This window comes from Alligator sinensis, unplaced genomic scaffold, assembly GCF_000455745.1.
Source record: "Alligator sinensis unplaced genomic scaffold, ASM45574v1 scaffold1357_1, whole genome shotgun sequence".
NCBI classification, from domain to species: Eukaryota; Metazoa; Chordata; order Crocodylia; family Alligatoridae; genus Alligator; species Alligator sinensis.
The window spans coordinates 182,012-190,011 of record NW_005843146.1 but is presented as its reverse complement, the minus strand read 5'-3'; the positions used below and the strand labels follow the sequence as shown (position 1 = coordinate 190,011).

Genomic DNA, 8,000 nt, shown 5'->3' with positions numbered 1-8,000 from the left:
GTCGCATAGAGGGGGAGGATCACCTCTCTGGACCGGCTTGAGATTCACCTTTGGATGCATGACAAGGTATGGCTGGCCTTGCTGGCTGCGGTCTGGCATTAGCGGCTCATGTTCATCCTGGAGTCAATAATGACTCCAAGATCCCTTTTCGCCTCTGTGCTTGCAAGAGGGGAACTCCCCAGCCTGTACGTATGCTGTGGATTCCTTCTCCCAAGGTGCAGCACCCTGCATTTGTCTATGTTGAACCCCATCCTATTCTCGTCTGCCCACTTTTGTAGTCTGTCTAAATCTAGTTGCAGCCTCTCTCTCCCTTCAAGTGTCCACCTCGCCCCACATCTTAGTGTCATCAGCAAACTTGGACAGCATGCTTTCCACCCCCTCGTCCAAGTTGCTGATGAAGATGTTAAACAGTGCGGGTCCGAGGGTACCCCATTGCTCACATCTCAGGATCATAACAGGGATTTGAATAGAAAAACAGCTGTAAATCAGTAAAAAACAAATGACTTAAAAAAAAAATCAGGGAATTTATCAGTGAAAAAAAAAATCAGTAAAACCCAAGAATGCAGAACACTAAGGATGCTCGATGACCTGGCTGAGCAGGTACGGTGATCTACTAAAAATCCCTGGAGGTCTCACTGGGCAGTTCTGAATCCTCCTGACCCCGGCTTCTCGGGGCAGTCTGCTTTGATGTGGAGCTGTCGTTTCAATGAGGGCTGTGAAGATGTCATGGGTATGTTTCTATATTTAGTTTTTTCTTATATGTATTTCACTGAGGCTGAGAATTGCCATTTCAGTGCTCTGATGGACTGCAAAATCACTTTCAGCTGCTGTTTTAGCAACTGCTGGAAAACATCCTAAGGGAGTTTTTTAGAATTAATAGGAACTGATTGCTTGTGTTTCTGTCACACATTATTTTACAAACACACACACAAATTGGATTACACCAGAACCCAGACACACTTAAATAGCTTTCCCAGCATTTGGAAACAGCAATGTAATAACAATCACTACGGACCTTTATGTTTAAAATAAATGAATACTTTATTATATTGTAAGGATGTAACATGGACACACGTATACATATGGACACAAACACACTTAAAAGGGTTTAAAAAGCATTTCAGATTTGGCTGGAGATTGTTTCACCTTAAAATGCTACTGTAAAAAAAATCTGTAGCGCACACACTATACAGGTACAGCTTTAAAGCTGCTAAGAAAAATGTTTACAAGCTAGTGTAAATCCTTCTATCTGGTACTGGGTTCCTTGTGGGGGCAGGGTCTGACCTACAATATTAACACAAGCATGTGGTAATTCACTGTTTTACTTTCAGCAAGAAACATTTCTTAAGCCCCTTTTCCAAAGCATTAATGACATCTCTGCCTCCCCCTCCCCCTAGCTTTCGGCTGCAAAAAAAAGGGGGAAGGAGAAAAAGAAGATCCAGAAATGTTTGGAATTACTGCAGCCTTGTCTCACTTTGTAACACCACCTCTGAACCCACAAGCACAGGCCAGCATCATCACTTACAATTTCAGGCTATTTGCCATCAGCATTTTTAGATTTATCTCAGTATTGCCAACTGCCTGAGTTGGCAACACTGTCTCTGGACAATAAATCAGTCTCTGGGAAAGTCCAAGTTGAATCCTTGAATCATTTTCACTTTCTGAATGTAGCCCCCTGGCTGTGCTTCAGTTGTTGCTTTCCCTTCTAGGAAGGACAGGCCAGGCTGGACCGGCTACGTTAGTGTTGAAGCTTGAGCTGCAACGCAGACCTGGCTGAGGCCATCCTCTAATGGCCAGGCTAAGCCCCACGGGCAGGCTTGGGGCGAGAGCTCAGTGCCCTCAGTGGGGGCATTACTGGCAGGGAGCCCTGCCCCACAACCCTTGGTGCCTGCTGGGTCACCACATCCTCCTTGCAGGTAACGTCATGGAATAAAACTGCAGGGATTGATCTGGTGCCCTGACGAAGCATGTCTTACCATGGACAGCTTGCTCAGCTTCAACCCAAATACACGGTTGCTCCAATAAAAGGGATCACAATGTCTGATCAGGGGATGGAAAACTGGACAGTTGGCTCCTGGCCATATTTGGCTTTAATCAGCCCACCTTCCCCCACGTCCTCAGAGGCAGCTGCAGGCTGCTTCCTTTGGACTGTCTAGCCGGTGACAAACACCCGGCATTTGGGGCTTTCCAGGGTGCGAGTTACCATTCAGGGAGGGCCGGTGCTTCGCCCGCTGTGGAAATGATCCCTTTGCAGCGGGGGCAGAAGCCCCTTCCCCCAGGGGCACATCTGCAATCGCAGGGCACTTCGCTAACCCTTTCGCAGCCGCGCCAGCCCGGGAGCGGGGTTGAACCCTGGGTGTTCCCAGTCCTGTGACTGAACACACACACACACACACACACACACAGACGAATGCAGAAATGTGCACACACACGTGCACACAGAGACAAATGCGGAAATGTGCACACACACGCGTGTACACACACGGGTGGATGCAGAAAAGTGCACACACGTGTGTGCACACAAATGCGGAAACGTGCACACACACGTGCGCACAGATGGATGTGGAAACATACGCGTACACACAGACGTACACACACGCACGCGCGCACAGATGGATGCGGAAACGTGCGCACACACGCAGACATGCACACAGACAGATGCGGAAACATGTGCGTATACACAGGCGTGCACACGCACGCGCACACAGATGGACGCGGAAACATGTGCACACACAGATGGAGACGGAAACGTGCGCACACACACAACTATGCAGAGGCACACAAAAGCACTTGCACACACATGACCACACGTGGACACGCGCATGCAGACACACGCACGGGCAGCTGCAGGAACATGCACGCACTCGCATGCCCAAGCGCACAGATGTGCACGTACCTGCACACGTACCTGCCAGGTCCGGGGGAAGACACGCGCGCACGCCCCGCCCGCTCCGGACTGCTGCGCTGCGGGGGCGGGGCGGACCCAGACCATAGAGTCGCGGTCCTCCGAGGCCACCAGAGCGGACCCAGACGCTGCCCTTCCCCCCTTCGGAGCGGGCGGTGCTCCCGTGACGTCACAAGGGGCGGGTGCATCGCCTTGTCTCTGACTGTGCCGAGTGCGAGTCGCGACAGCGGCAAGGGCTGTGTTTGCACAACACGTGCGCGAGAGAGAGGGTTGGTAATTCTGCAGCAGACCCTGGGCACCGGGGACAGCGCTCCCCCTCTCCTCCCTGCTGCCGCAGCTGCTGCGGGGGGCAGTGCCCACAGTACCCTGTGCCCAAGACTCCCTCAGGCCACAGCTCTTCACACCAGAAAAAAAATTAAGCCATCAGAAATATTCAGGATGAATGAATATTAAACGTTTTCACGTTTAATTTGACGATGCAAATGTTGGGTCAAACAAATCCAAATACGGTCCTGCTTTGCTCTAAGTTCTGCTGAATTCTGCAGTGGATCTCGGTAAGTCCCCAGGCGTGGAGGGGCATGCTCCCTAATGGCCACTGAAGAAGAGCCAATTGATACAGCGGAAAGTGATGTATTAGAGCACGATCTTTGGGAACCTGGTACCATGTTAGACAGTCACTGTACACAAGACCTGTCACGTGTACAGCATTAACTGAGCGTGATTACTCTTTAGCTAGTTTCATAGCGCACGGCTAATCCCAAGCAGTTTGATAGATTTCATAGACATCAGGGCTGGAAGGGACCTCGGAAGATCATCAGTCCAGCCCCCTGCCCAAGGGCAGGAAGTCAGCTGGGGTCATAGGATCCCAGCAAGATAAGCATCCAATTTACTCTTGAAGGTGTTCAATGAAGGCGCTTGAACCACCTCCGGTGGCAGGCTGTTCCAGACCTTGGGGGCTCGGACAGTAAAGAAATTCTTCCTTATGTCCAGCCTGAGACGGTCTTGCAGTAGTTTGTAACCGTTTGACCTCGTCATCCCCAGGGGCGCTCTGGTGAGCAAACGTTCCCCCACATACTGGTGGTCACCCCTGATAAACTTGTAGGTGGCCATCAGATCACCCCTGAGCCTTGTGTTGACGTGTTTGCAAACACAGCAGTTCCTCTGTGTGCCGAGAGTTGAGTTGCATTACGTCATGCCAATTCCAACTCTTCAAGGTTGTGTTTAAATGTTATTTTCTAGTTCTGATGAGCCGGGAGAAAGCTGATCCACTGGGATGTCTTGCATATGAAACCTCAGGTTTTCCTCATGTCCCTGCAAGTTTCTCAGTAGCCTTTATTGTTAAGAAAGGAGAATAAGTTTTATGAAATATGTTGTATGCTTCTCCAGAAGAGAGTTGGGTGTACTTGTTTCCTGGAGCTTCTTCCTGCTGCCTTTCTTTTCTGAGCTGCCTGTCAGTGACTTACCCACCAGTCTTGGATGGGATGAACTGATACAAGCTCAGCCTGGTAGGGCTTCTGGGTTGCTGAATATGGGGTGTGTGTCTGGTCAGGGTTATCCAGGCCCTGACCAAGTTTGCTTTAGTTGCATCAGATTGCCAATCCTGTGCTGAGAGTGTGTCCCACTGTGATGGAAGCTGGTGGTCCTGAACAGCAGGCGCCAGGCTATCTGGAGTTGGATCATCCCCTTTAAGCCTCTGCCGGCCCTTCCACATCCAGCCTACAATCAGTTTCTCATTGCCCTCACTCCTATCAGTTAACATTGGCTTCTAGTCCACCACGCTGAACATATCCCTCTGTCTCTGTGCACCGCTGCTCTTGAGCCCTGGGGATTCAGGGTGCTGCCCTTGCCCCACTATTCATAGCCTCCTTCACCCCTTCAGCCACTTCCTGGTCCACCAGGTCAAGGACCCCCATCTGGGCATCAACTGAACTACTAACACATAATCTCCCTACCCCAGGTCAGCTTCATCTGTGGGCTGTTCTTCCTTCACTCCAAACATAAACCCCCCAAAGAGCAAATAAGGCTTGGCACTTATCTGTCTTGCTGTGGTGCTGCTGGTCTTCCTTATGGCTAGGGACAGACACTCAAAAAGCCAGAGCCTGAATTGATTCAATATTTGCAGGTTTGTCTAACATGCCTAGATTGAACCAATTTGCAAGTGAATAGACATTCCTTCTTGACTCAGGAAAAGAAGGCACATGCCTGCAGTGGCTCAGGCCGGGGGGGTGCTACAGTGCACCCTCGGCTGCTGGGAAGCTGTGCTGGTGGGGCACGGTCAGCCCTGGAAGGAGCCTCAAGTGAACAGGACAGGGAAGGGGGTTAATTCCCCCCCTCCCTCTCTCACTGGCACGGACCTGAGTCGGGGTCCTCCTGGCACTCCCCTCTCGCAGCTCCAGCGGCCCGAGTGGGGGTATGGCCAGATGCTGGCCAGCATGGCCCCCTGAGACAGAGGGGGCAGGACGGAGGTTTATTCCCTCCTTTGTCCCCACTACCCCCCGGGTGGCTGCAGCTGGGGTCTGCTGGCCCATCAGCTGCCTCTGCTGATTGCTCCCTGCATGGGGCAAGTGGTGGAATAAGCTCCTTCCCTGCCCCCTTCACCAGATACTAGGGGGAAGGGGGAAATGACCCCCCTCCCTGCCCCCTCACCTAAGGGGGCCATGCCAGCTGGCTTCAGGCCACACCCTTGCCCCTGCTGCTGGAGCAATGAAGGGGCAAGGACCCTGATGGGAACAGGACCCACTGCCATGCCCCTGTCAGAGCTGTTGCAGACAATGCAGGGTGAGTGGCAGTGGTGCTAGTGGGGACTTGGTGCTTATAGCCACCCCTTCAAGTCCTGGAGGCTTGTACTTCCTGGGAAACTATGACAGAGGGTGTTGCCCTGACATAGTCCCCCTCCGTAGTGGTGGTGGGGGCTCAGAGAGGCGTTATTTCCCCTCTCCCTCTGGCATCTGGCAGAGCGGGCTTAGAAAGACCTTATTCCACTGCTTGCCCTGCACAGGAAGCCATTGGCAGAGGCGGAAGTCATGGCTGGAAGATCCCAGCTGTGGGCCTCTGGGAACAGAGGGGGGAATAAACCTCTCCCTGCTCCCTCTGCCTCAGAGGGCCGTGCCGGCCAGCCTCTGGCCATTCCCTCACCCCTGCCACTGCAACAGCCAAGGGGGAGTGCCAGGTGGACCCCAGCTTGGGTCTCGTGGGACAGGGAGAGGGAGGGAGTTGGGTGGGCTTGCAAGGTGAGGCTCTCGAGGTCCCAGGACTGTTTTCACCCCTCCTCCTGGTAGGCCCACCCAGGAGCAGCTGCCGGACAAAGGAGGGAGGCTGGGCATGAGAACGCAGCAGTACTGCTCCTCCCACAGTGCGGGTGGCCTCAGTTGAGGGCAGTGTGATTGGGGCACTTTCAAAGAATGCCCTGGTGAGGGAGGGGGGCAAGAGTCCTCAGAGCATCTGCACACAGCTGAATCGAGCCTTTGAAGCCCTTTTCTGCCCGCGAGGAAACCCGCGGAGAAGGAAGCCCGTTCCCTGGCAATGCCCCCGGTGCAGTGCCGCAGGCCTGGAGAAGACATTCCGTCTTCTTTGCCTGTGCCTTTTTTGGAGCTTGGAGAGCTGGGCCAGAGGGCTCCCTGTGCGATGCTGCCGCAGCGAGCAGGTGACGTGAAGCCCCGGGCCGTAGGCTTCTTCCTTCACTTGGCGTCCCTTGCCCTGCGCTGCGGGATCCAGTCAGGGCACCACCTTCCCTCCCCTGTGCTGCCCGTGTCCTCCTCACTGCGGCTGGGCCTCGCCACTCCCAGCCCTCTAGCTCCCCGAGGCTTGCCACCGGTCCCTGGCTTGCGCGCGCTCTGCACCGCTCCGCAGGTGCGGCAGTCCCACTCTCGCCTCTCCCTTGGCAGCAGAAGCGAGCGTGTCCCCCCGTGAAAGGCAGTAGGTGCAGGAGCAGGCGGAGGGACAGGCTGTGCTTGGACAAGGTGGCCGAGTGGTGAAGTCGATGCACTGCTAATCCGTTGTGCGCTGCACGCATGGGTTCGAATCCCAACCTTGTTGCTTTAGGCTTGGCTGCTAAAGGCTCCTTTTCTCCCTGCAGGCCTCGCAACCTTTGCCTGGGGCGCGTTGGTTCCAGGTCCTGCAGGGTGGCAGGTGGCGGGAAGGTGTGGAGCCTCTGTTGTTTGGGAAATCCTGGTGCCAAATGGCAAAGCTGGCAGGTGCCCTTGTCCTTGGTGCGCCGTGCCAGGTTTCTGGAAGGCGAGGCGAGGCCTGGCCGTGCTCTGTTTGGGGGTAAAGGGTTGCGGCGTGCTGGCTGGCGGGTGGTTTTGTGTGCTTAGAGGAGGAGAGCCCGAGCCCATGGGTCTTGCCATGCCCGTGAGCAGGGAGGAGGTGTCAAGGTCTTGCGGAGCCCTGGTTGGCTTCAGGGGCTTAGCGGGGGCCCTGGTTGCCTGGGGGTGCAGTCATGGCACTTTCACTTGGCCTGGACATGGCCACCCTGAGAAGGAAGGAGCCTGACCACGGTGGGGACAGCACAGGCCAGGGGCTTAGGGGAAGCAAGCGAATGCCCTTCACCTGTGCCAAGCTCCCAGAGGAGCAGGGGACTGACTGCTAAGCAAGTTCCTCAGCAGCAGCAGCAGCAGCAGCAGGGGGAAGAGCAGCACCTGGCCCTCTTAGCTGCATTCAGGGTGCCCCAGGTCACAGGGGCTGCTGACCCGTCCATCTGCTTTGTCCCAGGTATGTCTCAGGGCAGTCGTGCCCTTCCTGACCAAAGACGAGATGCAGGGGCAGGTCAGCGGAAAGGGGAGCAAAAGTGCGCTGGCTGGGAATCGAAGCCAGACCTGCTGCTTGGAAGGCAGCGATGCTCACCACTACACCACCAGGGCAGGGCAGAGCAGGCCCCGGCCCCGGCCCCAGCCCCAGCCCCGGCCCTTGCTGCAACCTCGTGGCGAGAGGAAGGCAGGGGGGCAGCCTGAGTGCTTGCCTCCTTCTGCATAGCTCCGGCACCTCTTTCCGAAGCCTTGCCAGTTGGAGGAGTGGCATTGAGTGGGCCTGCCTCACCCGCGGGAGGAGCTCTTCTCCGCAGACAGCCCGGGAAGCTTGGACACATGCCGAGCTGGGC

General features: G+C 55.1%; 1 non-coding gene across 1 annotated transcript; it reads right to left on the bottom strand.

Annotated features, from left to right (window-relative positions):
• Positions 1 to 7,692: 7,692 nt before the first annotated feature.
• Positions 7,693 to 7,764, bottom strand: TRNAG-UCC. Its single transcript has one exon. It is a non-coding gene; the product is annotated as a tRNA-Gly (tRNA).
• Between the last annotated feature and the right edge of the window lie 236 nt (positions 7,765 to 8,000).